Genomic DNA, 18,142 nt, shown 5'->3' on the forward strand with positions numbered 1-18,142 from the left:
GCAGGTGCTTCCTTCCTTGCTGCCTGTGAGCTGTGGGGGGTGGGAGCTGCAAGTGGGAGATGACAGCAAGCAACTCCACACTTGAGAAGCAGCTCTTAGGTATGACATAAAATTGTTGAGATGACACCTGCAAAGAATGGCCTGAGTTAGGACAGCAATGGCTCCCCAGCTCGCCCTGACTCCCACACACAACTTTTCCTCCACTGGATGGAAGACGCCTCTCAGCAGTTTGCAGTGAAGCATCTGGTGCCATTTGAGGCACTTCAGAGTGACTTTGCCCTCATGAGAATTCTCTGCCCACCAGGGCTGGAAGAGGAACATCCAAGGGACACCCATGGCATTTCAAGTAGTGCTGACATTTAAACAAATTCAATCATACCCCTGCATCTGGTGATGCAAGGACTTGAGGACTGTTTCCTCCCTTCACAGCACTGGTCCCAAAAGCTCTTCCAGGTCTACCATGAACAAACAAAGTGGATGACACTCAAAAATGAGCTGTGCAAAGCCACCAGGCTCATTCTGCCTCATAAGTGCCATTGGCACCCACAGTCTGGGTCTGACCTCCAGATCTTACAACTCCAAATCACCAAGAGGGGTTTCTGAGTTAAACAAGACCTTAGTATAAAGTCACAAGTTGTTGAATGAACTGCCCCAGCAGGAATTCATTGGGCAGATTTTGGAACAATCTGTTCTCAGGTCTCTGCAATAAAGATATTTTCAGAGCGTAGAATTCTGGAATGCCTCCAAAGAGAGGGTTGGGATAAGAGGAATTATGTCCATTGGGAGTTAGTGTGACCCTTTTCATGTAGATATCCATTGAGCAGATGTTGGAAGTCAGGTGGAGCTTATCCTTAGCCTGATGTTTGTCATAGGGGTCCTTTTGTTTTGATGTTTGGTTTTGTTATAAACCAAGCTAATTAGTTATTAATTGTAGCTGGACTATTAGCATCAAAGAATGAGCCTATGTAACTCCCATGCCCAAAATTATTACAGCTGGTATCTGTTATGTTACATAAATTGCTTAATGACACTTCCAGATTAAACAATGAAGCTCAATGAATGACATCAAGCATTGTAAACATGTGAATTTAGCTGGTTAGACTTACTTTTCTCCCTTTCTCTCCATTGGAGGGAATATTTTCATCTTGGTATTTGCACAGAATTCCAAGGAAACTAAAAAATTTACTTTTCATGGAGTTTGTAAAGAAAATCAAACCATTCAAACACACTGCCCACCTCACAGTTGCAATCAAATGTGAGATTCAAGGCCCCTGAACTTGCCTCATATTGATAATTGCATTGGTACAAACTAACTTTTTTCCCCCCAGCCATTAAGGAGGATATTTCAGATAATAAAGCATAAACAAAGAAACTTCAAAGAACAAAATGAATGCCATACAGTGACTGTGTTTTACATGAACACTGAATTGCTGGCAGAGGATTTCTCCTTGCAAAATATTTTCCATTACTCCATATCATCTGGTTAATAGCCTAAGTGCCCAAGCTTACCTTCAGGAGATTTAGATAAACTGAGAGATCTTCCTGCACAGAAAGACACTGACCATTCTTTTAACATCATGCTTTTTCTCCTCAAAATGATCTTAGCCAGTGTAATGAGATTGACCTTCTTTCCTTTTAATATTCTGCTGGTGTTTTTGAACATTTCTGTCAGTGGTGTATGTACTGGATGAAATACATGAGAATAAAGGAATCATGAAGAATCATTATATGCTCCAAAGGTAAAAAAATCATTGGAGCTGTCAGGGGTTGATATACTCCAAGTGCCTTTTAGACACCTAAATTCAGTAGTGAGAATTGAGTCTCATGAGATATATTTTGGCTTGGTTTAATCCAGAACAACTGTTTTTTTCCCAGTTTTATTATTCATACAGATGTATAAATAGGCTAGATATAAAGAAATTTGGTATGGAAATTCACCAACATTTTTATTAAATAATACTCATGCCCCCTTTTAGCACAACCAAACGTTGCTCCACAGATCTTGAATCCCATCCATTTTCTCCTTCTGCACCATATCCCACATATTTTCAGCAGCTGTCATGCAGAGAGGCACCCAGAGTGAGAGCCTCTCATCTTGGAGACCCCACACATGAGCTAACCCAGCACTGTCTCCGTGATGGATGGGTGCAAGGAAGGGATGAACTGGCTCTGCTTCCTCTGCCATTCTACATTTTAGCCCAGGCTGGAGGAGGAGCATTCGATTTGTGTTTTAGCTGGTTTGCCTCTGAGATCTCAGCAACCTCACCCAGTTCTGGGTTATAACTGAGCCCAGGACTGGTTCTGCTGGGTTTTATGTTAAGGGGCTTTTCTCTGTTCTAGCTTAGGGTAGGTAATGGAGTTACGTTAGAAATACAGTGGAGGTGGGTTTATGTTTATCATCACCCGGGAACTATGACTGACACAAAAAAGATTAAAGCAAAAAAGACCAAAATAGAACATCTTGCAGTTTTCAGGTTTTTTTTTTGAGGCATAAGTTTTCAACTAGGATTTGCCTTGACAGGATAAAGTACATTTTCAAGCTCAGCTTCTTAATGGGCTACATCTGCTTAATGTAATTTTGCATCTGAGCTGTGTGTCTTGTCAGACACAGGCACAGTCAGAGCTGCATTCAGCAGTACTCACTTTCCCTGTAATCAGATAAACTCAGCCCAATAAATCAGTTTTAATGCTCTCAGTATCACAATGTTATCATTGTGAATTATTCAGTCTGGGCTTCCCAAACTCTCCCATTCTTTCACAATGAAAGGAACTGAACTCTCAAAATATATAAATTAGTTTCTCTCACTTTTTCTTTCTGTCTTTCCTTATTTTCTTCCCTTTTCTTTCTTCTGCTTTTGCTTGCTTTTCCTGGCTTTTTTTTTTCTTCCATTCTCTCTCTTTCCATCAAATGACTATATAAAGTAACTCACAGTTACACTTCTATAAAGTATAGCTTTCTGCTCAAAGAGAAGCTATTTAATTAGGCAGTTGTGGCCTGCCCCTCAGTGTAAATCAGAAGCAATAATTTATACCAGCTGAACATAGGAATTCTGGTGCTTGGTAGCAGATTTTTGAGGGCCTGTCTTGTAAAGTGCATTGGACTGTGTATTATATTAGCCAGAAGAACATTTTGTAAAAATACAGTTGTGTTTTATGCCCTGATTGTTTTTTTTTTCTTTCCCCCTATCCTTTGTGTTCCCACATTGTTTTCATGATTAGAGAAGTGAAAAGATGGACCCACCCATCTTTGCAGAACAGACAGGAGCTGGGTGATAGTGGCCTGAGTATTCCCTCCTACATCATGGCCAAGCTGAGGTGCTGGATATCCCATACAAGGCCCTGACAGCTGGAAGGCCCACTGGAGCCCACAGTGCTTCACAGGGACCTCAGGGGCCTCCAGAGGCATCTGGAACTGTGATGGATGGATGCAGCCCACAGGCTGCCTACTCAGAACATGGAAATAGGTGTCCAACCAGCATAGGATAGGATGGGAAGGGCAGTACAGTGTGAAGGAAAATAGGATGCAGCATTTGGGTATTTAATTTTCTCACCACACTGATGGATCAGTCCATGGGACAAATGAATTCAAGGAGTGAGAATGAATATATGTACCTCTGATTAGGAGCATCTGAGAACCCATGAGAATTTTCTGCTCCTCTCATATGGTAAGTTTAGGCCTGGCAGAAGGTTAGGAAAGGCATGAACTCTTGGGAATGGCAATATCCTAAATCTCCCAGCAAACTTGGCCAAGAGTTTGCCTCTCAGAGCCAGGAGCTGTAGGAGAAGTGGCAAGTTCTTCTAAGTTAGCAGAAGTGCACTTTGGACCCTAATTTGCTAAGGATATGAGTATTTTTTAGCATTCTTCTTCCATCTTCATGAATGTGGAATGTTTCTCCAACCTCCATCCTTTCAGATGTTGCCTTTTCTCCATGTCCAGTTCCAGCAAACTTCAGCAGTGAGTTGAGATTTCAAGAACATCCAAGGTGGACAATATCCTATCTGCCTAGAAATGCTAGTTCTGTCATTGAGCTCATTCATCCTGGATTCCCTTCAGAAACTGGCATCAGGTACATGTTTCATCCTTGTGTAAAATAGCCCACATCTCTGATTAAGGTAGCACACTGCCAGAGAAGTTCAGCATTGGTCTTCTAAATGATCAATTCTATTTGGGATACTTAGAAGAAAAGAACAAAGTACTTGTATTCCTTGTGGAGATAGGTGAATTAACTTCATTATTTGAATTAATTTAGTGATAATAATCCCAAACTCTTGGACCTGATAAACTCAGAAAAGTCTGGCTAAGTCACCTTTGAAACATGCTAAATGTTTGGGCCTAGAAAGTCAAAGAAAATAATTTCTCTGAAACAGTAATTAATTTTCCTGCTATCCTTTGTGCTTGGTTACAACCAGGACTTCAAAAGAATATGCTTGAGAGTGGAAAACCACAATATCCTTTAAATATGGTGTCCAAGCTACGTCTGAACATTCTGTTTGGACTTTGACCAAGCTGCTGGGCTTAAATCCCAGCTCTGGAGCTACCAGATGGACCACATTATTCTCACTTGCAGAAACCCCATCAGACAAACTGTTTCTACCAAAACAGGTCTGTTGGTCATGGAAGGCATGAGGTGCTAATGGGACACTGTGTTCCTGTCACAGGTGCCATGTTCCTTTGGGTACCCATCCCAGCTTCTATTGTACTTGTTTTTAAACTTCCCTGGATGAGAGAAAGAGGGAAAGGTCTACTGGAGACACAGCCCTGCAAGCAGCTGGAGCAAGGCCAGATGGGCATGGTTAAATGAGGACCACTGATGCCTGAATGAGACATCTCAGCACCACAGCAGCCTGGAGTGTTCCACAGGGGAATGTCTCAGTCCAGCCAACAGGCACTGCCAAAGAGAGTGACACGTGTTAGAAATCACACTTCTTTTTTAAACCCCAGTGCCTGTGTGTGCACAGCCCTGAGGTACCTGCAGCTTTGGCTGCCTTTGACTAGTAAATAAACCAGGCTGGATCCTGTTCACTGGCTGCCCATGGCAAGTGGCACAGCAGAGCTTGCAGCCAGATGGGTTTCATCACCTAAACAGATTACTTCACCCCCACTGAGTTTTGTCAATGGTCCTTGCCCTTTGCTAGTATCCAACATGCCTGGATGCTGTCTGGGGCTCACTAGTGCTCAGCCATGATCAGGACTAAGCTAAGGTTTAAGCACTCTTATGTAGTCATGGAACAGAGCTGGAGACATTGTTCTGGCTCTGGCTGACTCTTCAATACAGACATAGCCTTGGAAGCTTAAAGCATTTTGTAACCCTTTGATTGCCCTTTCCTGAAATTGTACATTCTCCCCTTGGGCTCCTGTCACCTTCTTATATCCCAAGAGATGTTGGCTAAAGACCCAACTACATTATGTGTCCTGAACCTGTCTCCCAACAGCTTTATATGCTGTCCCTCAGTCCTCTTTCTACAAGAGAAGGTTCTTGTACTGCAACAGATCCCTCTCCATGCCTTCTGGATGGCCTTCCCACACATCCTCTCATTTTCATGTAGCTGTCACCCTTATAATCCTCAAGGATGCATAACAGAGGCAGAAAAGGGATATCCTCTTATAGCTGTGGCCTGAAGTCAAGCAACACACAGGATACAGGTCTCTCCTTTTATCCCTCCTAGGGAACATCTGCACCTCTATGGTGCTTGTTCCTCCTTTATGAAATCCCTTTATATGCTGTTCAGAGAGAGGAGAACACAATGAGGACCAGGGGCTGATCACAAAATGCTTCAGAAGTGGTTAATTTCCTTGTCTCAGGAGCTCAGCTAACTTTGGGGTCTTGGTTTTAAGAAGAAACTTCTGAGAGTTTCATTGCATGAGAATTACCTGGGCCACAGAGGTCTGGGCCTCAGGTGGAGGTCTTTGCCCCACACCTGAGTGCATGGAGAGTTCAGGTTTCACAAGAAGAAGGCTGCAGGGGAAGTAGAGGCCCATCTGTCTTGAGAACTAAGCAGGAGTTTGGGGAATCAGTCCACAAGACCTCCATGGCCCCATGAAACCTTGTCATTTTCCAGCACCCTCCATTCCTGCTGCATGGATAGGAGAGTGAGGGGCTGAGCTCCTCAAGCATCTGGGGAAATGAAAAACCAACTGGCTTTTCTGGCTTCATATCAGAACAGAAAACAGATGGGATCTTTGTACTGTGGTTTTCTTCCTCACTGGCAAGCAGATGTTGTAACCTTTTCTAGAGCAGGTTGGAGACATGGGCCCTCTTCTCTAAGATCTGGCCAAGCTCCCTGCCAGGAGAAGGAATATTAAAAGTTACAGACCTCTTCTTAGCCCAGTTTGCAGCCTGCAGACTGCCTGGCCTGCAAAGTGGGTAGAAGAGAGGGGAGGGAGGTGGGAGAGGGGCACTGACACCACTTTATCACTGCTTGGCATCCCTAGGAAAGGATCTGCAAAGGGAATCAGGAGCGTCATTTGGCTCAAGGCAGAGTTCCTCACACAGCCTGCGTGGGGTTTTGCTAAGCATGTGTAGTTGACTGTGACCTGGTTGTAGAAATGAGTGGGAAGCCTGGGTCCTTTGTGTGCACAAAAAGGTAGGTAGTAAGTTTAAGGGTGGTCTGGAAGGCAGAGGATTGGAAACCATGGAGAAAACTAAGTGGAACGACCAAGGAAAAGAAGGGAAATAAAGTCACTGATTGCTTCTCAAGCTGTATTTTAAAATGTCATCTGAATGGTTTTCAAGCCAGAAAGGTTTCAGGTCCAGTGGGTTTCCAGTAATGATGGTAAAATAAGGAGGAGCACTGAAAGGAATTTGTAAACTTTGTACTTCTTTCCCAGTTTTTAAATTTTCATGAAAAGGACTTTTGTCCTTCCAGGCTTAAATTCAAACTTAGGAGTGAAAACCTGTCTATCTCCACCAAAAGAAAAGACCTTTACTCAGAAAGATTTCCAATACTAGATTTGTGACATTAGAGACTTTTTTTAAGGAAGAAGCATTTCTATGTTTTTAATGATGTGATACATGGTATATCTCTTGGGGTGGTCTTGTGCAGGGCCAGAAGTTGGACTTCAATGATCCTTATGGATCCCTTCTAACTGAGGATATTCTATGATTCTACGGTTTTGAAAATTTCATGTTGTCTTCACTGATCTATATATCTTATGTATGGAAACAGCCATTTCACAGGCAAAGTCCCTGAAGTCACATGTTTTCAGCCTCAGGAACAGACTGAGACATTTACAAGGAAAATATGACCCTGCAACCGTGACCATTTGAAAGATAACATTGCAAAATGTACGACCATCTTCCAGCTGATCTGTGCTCAGTCAGCTGGAGCAGTGCAACCACAGGTCAGGGGTTGTTCAGGGTCTGCTCTCTTCCAGCCACAGATACTGCCAGAGCAGCCCACAAAGGTGTGTGTTGCTGAGGTTCTGGAGCCACCGCTAAGCCACATCAGTGTATTGGATCCTGGGCAATTCATTGCAGCATTTTTACCACACCACAGAGCAAAGGCAACTGGAAAACAATAAGAGGAATTAGTGGGCATCTCAGTTCATGAATAAGAGGAATAAGAGGGCAAGTTTAGACTAGACATTGAGAAGAAATTCTTCTCTGTGAGGGTGGTGAGGCCCTGACACAAGTTGTCCAGAGAACCTGTGGCTCCTCCATCCCTGGGAGTGTTCAAGGACAAGGTGGACAGGGCTTGGAGCAATTTGGTCTCATAGAAGGTGTTACTGCTCATGGCAGGGGTGTTGGAAGGTGATCTTTAAGGCCCTTTCTAACCTAAACTATTCTGTGATTTTGTGATAACTAGAGAGCAAGTCCTTATTAGCACTAAAACAAACACTGGAACTGTGTCTTGACCTAAATCACTGTCTTGGTTTGAAAAGACAGATGTCTGCTTAAGGAAGGCAGGAGCCTTCCCTGAAATGGAAAACGTAACCTGCCCCCCCTCTGAATTATAGTAATTTTGAAATTAGGGGGGATCTCAGGCAAAGATATGGGAGCAGGAATAACAGTTCTTTATTAGGGAAGAAAATAAAAATAAAATAAACAATGTAGTAATACAAAACAACACTGACAGAGTCAGAACACAACCTGACACCCTGTTGGTCAGGGTGTTGGTAGCATTCCAATTGGAATGGTGGCTGCAGTCCTCCTGGAGTGTCAGGTGTGGTTCTTTTGGAGCTGTAGAAGGGTGTAGTCTTCCACTGAAGGTCCAGTGGTGGTGTAGATGGGCCTGGTCTTCCTCTGGGAACGAGTGAAAAATGCAGCTGCTCCTCTGGGAATCCAATGGAAAAGGCTGTGCTGATGTCCCAAAATCTCGGATTATATCCAGGTAGGAATCCTTGCCTCCTTCCTCTGGGCAGAGCATCTCACAATGGGATGCTGTAATTTTATCAGTCATGCAGTGACACTCAATAGCCCATTAACAGCAGATGTCTCCCCAGAGGGAGGATTGGTTTGTGGAAGAGATAAGGAAAACTGCCCAATTAACAGAAGATAACTGCCCCACCTCTAACAGATGGCAAATAGAATACACACATTACCTTGCAATCTAGGACAACCACTTGTTAAATAAGTCACAGTCAGGCTTGGTGTTTCTTCCTTTCTAGAGAAGAAAATATTACTTTATCATGCTAGCAAATACCGGAGGAGGAATTGTGCACTGGGGTCCCAGGGGCATTCAGGAATTCAAAATATGCAGAGCCAGAGTCAGAGACAGAATTGCTGGAATAGAGAAAATTGCATAACTCCAACCTGGCAGCTTGATCCAACTCTTGGAGACTCACATGTAAAGGAAGTGCAGTACCACTACTTGTGCACACCCGGAAACAGGGAATCAGCTCTTATGTGCTTAGTGTGGAATGGCTTGCAACGGATTGGGTGAATCCAGCTTAATTTTCATATGTCTTCTGATGAAATCTGTATTGAAGTCATTATGATAGCACACACACTTTTCCAGATGTGACAGGCATACATAAATGTCTGCAGGCATACATTTTAACAGTCTGCAGGACTGGGAAGACATTTTATGATCTAGGTGGATGAGGCTGTTTAATATCTGAGCAAAAAAAATTAATGACTAAGAGCTGCCTAACAAGCCTTTTTCTGAGTGATAGCTAGCCAGGCTAATGTCTATTTGATCATAAAACATCTGGAACATTTGGGATGTATTAGCCAACTTTTGCATAGCAAAGGGAGGAGAAGATATAGCAGGTATGTTATGATGTTGTTTAAAACTGTTGAATTACATGGTACAAAATTTGAGTTTCTTCAACAAGGTGACCTTTATCAGTGGTGGGAACAGGATTTACTTGAAAGGCACAGATTATTGATGTGACATTTTCTTATGATATTTCATGTGCATTTCCCTTTTATCACCTACCTTCAAGATAACATTTTTGTTTTCCTATCTGCTTGAGGATCATTCAGCTATAACAGGAATGAGAAACAGATACCTCCAAGATGTGGGTCCACTTTGTTTTAGTGGCAGGGGATCAGTGAATGCTTTTTCATTGTCTGAGAAGTTCTGAGTCTGAAGCTCCCATGTGAAATCACACTTTTTAATTATAGCCTTGTTTAGCAATGGCATGGTCTGTGTGAATGGCCTGTGTGAAGGGCTGTCAGAAGAAGTGATGGTCTTCTCTTCTGGAGTGTCCTTGTACGTGAACGTGAACAGTGCTGCTGCTCTTGTGTTTGATGAAGGAGAGCTGGGCAATCATTAAGTTTCAGATCAAATTTTATAACACAATCTGAAGTCCTTAGCAGTCCCCATAAGAAGGTCTTTGTTGCTTCTAAGCCATAGAGGAGTTGGCTTAAATATCCCTGAACTCATTCCTGGCATTTAGAGAGTATCTTTACTGCTAAGCAAGAGAGGTTCCAGGGTGTAGGCTCAGGTCTTGGAGCACTAGGGCTTTGCTGTTAGCTCACTCCAAACCCTGCTCTCAGCTGAGAGAGAGGTGTTTGGACACAAGTTAAGCTGGGACACTGTGCCTCAGGGCCAGCGAATCAGCCCCCATCAGCTTTATTTATTAGAGTAGGTGTTGCTAATGAGACCATACCAATTTTGGCTCCCTCTTGGCCTGTGCAGTCCTTCAATACTGTCCCAGCAAGCTTTGCACCTTCAAATACCCCCACAAGTCTTTATGCCACATCTCAGAGCTCATAACACCTACCCTCAATTTTGTGTTATAAAAACACAGCTCTGGCAGGCTGCAGCACAGACCACTTAATATTTCAGACACTTTGAACTGAACCTCCCCTCCACTCCTCCTTCAATAATTGCTATGAACTCGAGCCATGAGGCATCACACAGGACTTGGAGGAGGCCAAATGCCAAATGCCATGTGCTGTGGGCTAGGCAGTCTGCTGGCAGCCTTGAGCTATGTGTGACAATAAAAACCAAGCTGAGTGACTGGACTTCAAGGCAAATAGGAGCACAACCCTTTTTGCTTCAGCTCTAAGAAGAAATTATTGTGGGTTTAGAGGGACCATGTCCTTAGAAGAAAAGAAAGACTTTTGCCAGTAAAGACACTGGAAATAGTTTGTGAGGTGTATATTCATCCAACTTCCCACTTCCCTTTTATGTGATGAAAATTGCGGCTCCAAGAAATCTTCCTTTGGTAAGACACACAGCAAAACTATAAACCCAACTAGTTTCCACAAATTCTCCTGATTAAGTCCCCATCACCGCAAATAGGGTTATATAATTATGCAATAGGGTTATCAAATGCAGGGTAAGCCATGGCAGCCAAATGTGAGGTCATTCACAGCAACCCAGCTTACTGTGCAGAAGTGTCCTGTTTCTGCTTGCCTTGCATGGAGAGGATGCATTGGTACAGCTCCTAGACCTCAGCCAACCTGCAGCAATGTCATACAGGCTCCCATAACTGGGTGGTGACTTTGAGCCCCAGCATCAAGCCATTCACAAATGGGGAGTTGCACCTCTGCAAAGGGACAGTATACATGGACTGCTCTTCAACAAAGAACGCCCAGCTTGGCTTTAAACCAGAATTCATGGGTTTAACATTCTAGGTGTACCTTGACATTGCTGCAGGTCTTACAGCAAACCTCTAGGCCCCATGCAGAATGAGCATGGATATGCTATTATACATGTGAATGGACCTTCTGCCATAGCGCTTGGTATCTAAATCAGTTCAACAGCCTGGATGTGGTCTACAGGAAGATGAGTGACTGTGGTGGTGTTCACAGGGGTCCCAGGATGAGGGAAGAGATGAGAATCTTGACTCCATGTTTCAGAAGGTTGATTTATTATTTTATGATATATATATATTATATTAAAAGAAAACGATATATTATAACTATACTAAAAGAATAGAAGAAAGGATTTCATCAGAAGGCCAGCAAGGAATAGAAAGGAATGATAATAAAATCTTGTGACTGACCAGAGAGTCCAAGACACCTGGACTGTGATTGGCCATTAATTAAAAACAATCTACGTGAGACCAATCAAAGATGCTCCTGTTGCAAAAAATCCTGGCAAAGGGATTTTTCAGAAAATGTCATGGTGACAAGTGACTTGACTATGAAGGAAGAGGCAGGTGGTAAGGCAGGAGCCTTAGGCAATGGACTGGTATAAAAACAGGGACACACTTTGGGATCTGTTTGCTTAATGGGCAAATGCCTGAAAACTCACTGCTGGAAAAGCAATCCAGGCTGTGACTTGATCAATTTGCATCTTTTGACACAATTTTCTTGCCTGGAAGAGCCAGCCTGTGGAGGTGTGAAAGCTAACAACTCATCTTTCTGTCAGTCTGCTTCATGATCCTCTTCTTTTCACCCCTGAGATTACAAGGACACTGCTGTCCCACTTCTGCAAGTGTTGGTATGAGACTCCTAAAGCTGGCATGGCCCACCTCAAAGACAGCTGTGCCCATATTTTATCTTCAGGCATCCCTATGGGCAGTGTCCCTGGAGATCCCTGTTCAGATAGGGCAAACAAGGCTGCTTCCCAGCTGAGTTCATCTGCAATGGTCAGAATGATGTAGCAATATGAGAGGCTTTACATGTCTTCAGAAATAATGTGAAAGAGGAAAGGAGCCCAAAGAAAGCAGCTCCTTCAGCACCCATCTCTCTCCTGACAAGGAGATCATACAGGGCAACTCTGGCTTTCATAAAATGGACATATGTCTCCTTACTGACTATAGGTAGTGAGGGGATGGCAGGTTTTCACTGCGGACAAACCAGGCTGGATTTGAACTAGCATCTAAAACATATGCCAGCAGACTTATGAGCCCCTGAATGTCTGCTTTCTATACACTGCTCTGCTCTTGGAGGCCATGTGTTATTACTATAATAAACATTGTTCATGCTCTATCTGCCAGGTATGTTGCACTTCAGAAATGCCACATGTATTCCCAGCCTTTAGGAATCTCCCCAAATCCTACCTATTCACAACAGATCCCACAGCTGCTTCCCCTACAAAAATCCAGCTGTATCTTCTAATGTGCCTTTACAGTGATTATCAGATTTTCCTCCATTTTAGCAGAGCTGCAGCTGATACAATCTTGACCTCTGAAGCACGAAGAGAAAGGAGCAAATAACAGGGCACAGAATTTCTTTTGGCTATTATTCCACCAAGGCCAGCCAGGCTACTGAAAGGGAAATCCCTGCACAAATTAAGGAAATTCAGATATTTCTTTCATATTAAGAGGCATTCTCAAGAGACCCACGACTTGTTTCCAAAGACATGACTGCATTCTAGCATCAAAAAGACTTTATTATGCTAATATTGACCAGCATTGAAAGAAACAGCAATAAAAGCTGTCAAAGGGGACAAAAGTTGTTGCATTTAAGCTGCAAAATTCGAAGCCACATTTTGAATGCACAGAATCTTGTTATTGTCCAGGGCTTAGTCACACAACAATCCAGACAATGATCGACACGGAGACCAAAATTAAATAAAGGCCTACCTGGCAGGAGCATGAAGAGGAATATTATACATTATGGACTAGTCCCAGGAATTACAAAGCTGGGTGGAAGAATATTGGAAAAAATGGGAGCTCCACTTCCAGTGAAGCAGATGGAAAAGTCCAAAGGAGGCCCAGGAATGATGGGACAGGAACTCAGTAATGATATACAAGTTGTAAGGTTTGAGGCAAAAGTCAGGGGTCACACAGATGAGGGTTTAAGCTACGCATCAGTGAAGGAGAGCCAAGAAGTCTAAATATTGGCAGCTAAATATGTGCAGAGGGGCTGGAGAAGACATGAGCACACAGCACAGCCCTGCAGGCTGTGTAGGTGTGAGCTGGGGCTGACACTTTCTGGGCTGACACTGACTTCATCTGCCTCCAAAGGAGAATGAAATGAAATGAAGTCTTCACAAGCTGGGGAGAGTCACTTTAAAAAAATCATCTCTACACAGAGCCTTGTCCTTATAAAAGTATGATGACAAAATGACTAAATTAGACCCTATATACATAGTGTCCTACCCAGCTATTGTCAGAAACAGTTGTTTGGAAAACTATTCATAAAGGCAAGTAATGACTCTTTCCTTGGCAATACCATCCTGGCTTCTGACACAGGCAGGTCTAGGGTACAGTTCTATTGTATTCAAATGCAAAAGTACCAGACCTACATTTCATTCTCTGGAACTCCTGCTGAACCTGAAAGAGCTTTTAGCCTTAAGATAAGAGCTATTTTAACAAATATTCCCCTTTTTTGCTGCTTATCTCCCTCTGTTAAATATGTACTTCCTTATGGCTCTGTAGGATATCCTCATTTATTTATAAAGAGACCTCTTCCTTTTTCCTTCAAGTTCCCCTCATCGTATATATAATAAACAGCATGGACAGTGTGAAAAATGGTTTCTATCACATCCCTGAGCTGGCATATAAGTGAGAAGCCAAGGACAGGCATTACTTCTAAGCACTGGCATATAGACAAAAATGTTCTCCAAATTCACCTAATATCTTATCTTCACTATTTATCTGTGGTGAATAAACTGTCTTCTTGCAATTTCCCTCTTCTTCCACTGACTGTAGAAGCAGTGTAGTTGGTGCTGCACCATGTTCCAGTTTGTAATGACAATCAGCAAATTGGTCCAAGAATTCACAGAGGACATGAGTTTTCCATGACCCCTGTACTGTCTATGGTCAACATACAATATATCTCTTTTGGGTTTGACATCTGGGAGTGGTGTCTGTACAAAATGTTAAATAGGGCCTTTGGGAATGTCACAGGCCCTTCAAAGGTCATGGAGTCTGGCTCCAAAACTTATGTGGTGGTGTAATGTCACTCAGCAAGCAAGCACCATACAGCCAGTGGGACAGGAGAATGAACTGGAAAGGTAAAAGTTGGAACTGGAAAGGTAGAAGAGGAAACCAATGGATTGAGATAATAATATCCCATCTAACTCTGCCCTCTGTCAATGGGAAGCCACTCCCCCTTGTCCTGTCACTCCAGGCCCTTGTCCAAAGTCCCTCTCCAGGTCTCTTGGAGCCTCTTTAGGCACTGGCAGGGGCTCTAAGGTTTCCCTGGAGCTGCCTCGCCTTGCCTTGCCTTCCCTGTTCTTCCCTCTCCTCTTCCTTCTACCCTCCCTCAGCCTGTCTCCATAGGAGAGGTGTTTCACCCCTCTGGTAATTTTTGTGGCCCTTATACTCCTGCCATTTCCTTTTTCTCCCCCCAGCTTTACATGCTGAGGATGATGCCACACGGTCTGGGATGTACCTGGGGTCAGCTGGGGTCAGCTGTCCAGGCTCTGTCCCCTCCCAGCTCCCTGTGCATGCCCAGTCTCCTCACCAGTGGAGTGGGGAGAAGGAAAGGCCTTGGTTCTGTCTAAGTCCTTCTTGGCAATAAGGGAAACATCCCTGTGTTATCAGGACTGTTTGCAGGACTAATCCAAAGCATAGTTTGTGCTACTATGATGAAAATTAACCCAACCCCAACCAAACTCAGCACGTTATAACCTAGGTGTCCCAGCCCAAAAAAATCTGAATCAAGAGTTCACCCCTGGAAAATCCTTATCTATGACTGTGCAGTCACTCTGTATTCAATTTTCTTATTGAATTGACCAAAGAAAGTTTTGGCCTGTCTGGGCTGGTGCACAAATGAGGTCTGTGACTTGCAGCACTGAATATCTCATGATTCAGGAAAATGTGGTGAAAAGTCAAACAAGTGCAGTAAAAGAAAATACATATTGATGCTTCTTTTGCAATTTCCAATATTTCTCAGTGCTGCACCTTCCAAGCTGGTGAGTGGAGACCACATGCCAGCCTACCTCCTCACAGCTCTTCCTCCCTGGTTTTGTTTATTGAGGTATAAAGAGCTGATGTGATTCTGAGAATTCTGTCTAACCCAGTGTGGTCTCAGATGGGCAAAATATTTGATTTTACACTTGATGGGAGGCAGACACTGAAACTGGATGAAACCTTGTCCAAATGGTCTGTAATGACAGCAGGCACCAAATCAGCAAGCATACCCCCAGGACAATGCAATTTGGAGGGGAAAAGGTTGTATTACAGGTATCACTTCTTCCTATGTACCAGGAACAAAGTGGTTTAGGGAGATTTAGCAGTAAGAATAGTACACACACACACACACACACACACACACACAAAATGTAGTGGAATCCAGACTTGTTAAAGCTTTTTCCTTGCTGGCTCTGTCTGGTAGAGCCCGAGTTTTAAAATACCAATGCCTGTTCTTGTCACTCTCAGCTTTACTTTATTATTTTTTTAAATCAATAAATATCCTTCCACTCCTCCATCTGGAGGATTCCATCTTCATCCCACCACTGTAAAGCTGATCAGAGCCACCTATGCAATGCCATTTATTCCAGAACATATTTAAGTCTTGGCCCGTTCTCAGCCTCATAAATTCCTGACATGATTCAGGAGGCGTTTCTGTTGGAAAGAGCTCTCTGCTCTGCTGTCATATTTCTAGGGATTGCTGTGCCTCTGATCTGAGGCCAAACATTAGGAATAATTGCAGCAGGAAGCAGGACAAAGCTTGACATATTGTTTGTCTGGATTGTTTTAATTTTGAGAGTATAGAAGTACCCCCACTTACTGATGTTAGAAGAAAAGTGAAAAAATTACAGTTAAAAAAATTGTTCAGGAATTTTCTATTTTTTTTTTTCTTTTTATTGCTTTTGTTAGAGGCAATGAGGGAATCATTATTCTTGCTGCTGAGGACAGGGAGGTGAATTAGGTATTGAAGACTTATTAATTCAGGAATCCTGTCCCTGCAGATTAGACCAGAGGTTCCCACTTTTTATTTTCTGCTTGTTGAAACAAAGCCAGGAAATGCACACAGCTCTGCACAGACATATGTGTTTATATGTGTATATGACAGGAGAGGAAGGGGGTGCAGAGCTGGAGGTTGGGCCCCCAGAAAACTTGTTCCACATTGCAGCTTCAGTGCTGACCAGCACAGCCACACTGCTGCACTGACCAGGCTTAAAGCTGCACATGGACAAGGTGCTGATGCTGGCAGTTCAGATGGAGGCACTCATCCAGCCAGATGATGACCTGTACTCATGATATGAAGTCCTTGGCTACATGGCTCAGGGATGAAGAGCTTTTGCTGCAGGACCTGGGTGCCAGCAGCTTTCAGACACACTGTCTCTGAACTGGGGTAGCTGCCTTTGAAAGGGAGAGACACATACACTGGAAGCCTGAGCTGAAGCCTGTTGAAGTTGATTAAAAAACGTGTTTCACTTCAGTAGGCTTTGGAAAACACTAGAGGTTCATCTGAGAGGGAGGATGGTTAAAAGAGCAGCAGAGGTATACCCACTACAAGTGTTATGAGTAGAACAGCTGCCCATTTTTTTTAGAAGGTTGCAGAGTTAACAGGTTGGGCCAGCTGCTGCCAGGGTGGAGTTCTAACTGTCTGTAATTGTAATCACCTGTCATTTTCATTAACTACCTCTCATTGATGGTTAAGAATTCCCCCTTTTCTCGAGTGACACCCTACTGTTTCCTGGAGGATGACACCCAGCCGGTGAAGGGGAAGGGACATCGAGCTAGCATGCAAATGACATCAGATCCAGCATGCAATGGGAGAAACCCTGCACCAAACCTAGCCAAAAAAACCCTAAAACAATGAGCCAACACAAAATTGATGAATCAAAGTGATGTCTAGATGCGAGGAACAGAATCTAGTATCCACCAAGGCCTTTTTACCCCTCAGCCTAACCTAAAGATGTCAGCTAGACAGAGGACCTTGAATATTGAACCAAAAAGCAAGGGATTTTCCTGATGCTCTTGTGAGGACAGAACCCCCAGCTCTGCCCACAGACCAGTGGACAAAGCTGCATTCTTTCTCCTTGTCTGAGTCACTCCTGGGAGCAGCGGTGGCGTGAGCATGGACCCATCGGTTCTCCCCACCTAAGCTGATCACTTTTAATAAAGGCATTAAAAAGGAGAAAGATCTCCTGCCCGTGTTTATTCACAAGGATGCCAGGCAATATGTGAGGGGGATCCATGGGGCTCTTGGTGCTCAGAAACACAATTGTAAACATCTCCCACCCCTGTCTGACCACCGACAAAACTGCCAGGGTATCTGTAATGTCACTGAAGCACAGAGTGAGAAGTTGAATTGAGACCCACTACAAGAGAGGTGGAGAGGGTCTTTTTACAAGGACATGTAGTGACACGACAAGGGGGCATGGCTTCAAATTGACAGAGGGCAGGGTTAGAGAGGATATTGGGAAGAAATTCTTCCCTATGAGGCCCTGGCACAGGTTGCCCAGAGAAGCTGTGGATGCCCCATCCCTGGAAGTTTTTGAAGGCCAGGTTGGACAGGGCTTGGAGAAACCTGGTCTAGTGGAAGGTGTCCCTGCCCATGGCAGGGGGGTTGGAAGGTGATCTTTAAGGTCTTTTCCAACCCAAATCATTCAATGATTCTATTACATCACATCAGAGAAGTAATAGGCTTGTCTTCTCTCACTGCAGTGTTTTCTGGATAGCATTAGTCTGATACAGCAGGGATGTAACCCTGCCTCAGCCTTACTGCTTTCAGAAGAGAGTAGTTGAAGACTTGCTTAAGTACCCATTGTTCTGGTAAAACACTTAAGAGTCTTCCTTAGGGGCATGTTGAAATATGTTCATTAGAGTAGAAATCTTGAATTTGTACTATTGACTCCTGAGAAAGAAAACTGAGTTTATTGCTGGGTAAGAGCTTTG

This window comes from Agelaius tricolor, unplaced genomic scaffold (assembly GCF_023055355.1).
Source record: "Agelaius tricolor isolate 1412-34295 unplaced genomic scaffold, bAgeTri1.0.p SCAF_9, whole genome shotgun sequence".
Classification (NCBI taxonomy): Eukaryota; Metazoa; Chordata; class Aves; order Passeriformes; family Icteridae; genus Agelaius; species Agelaius tricolor.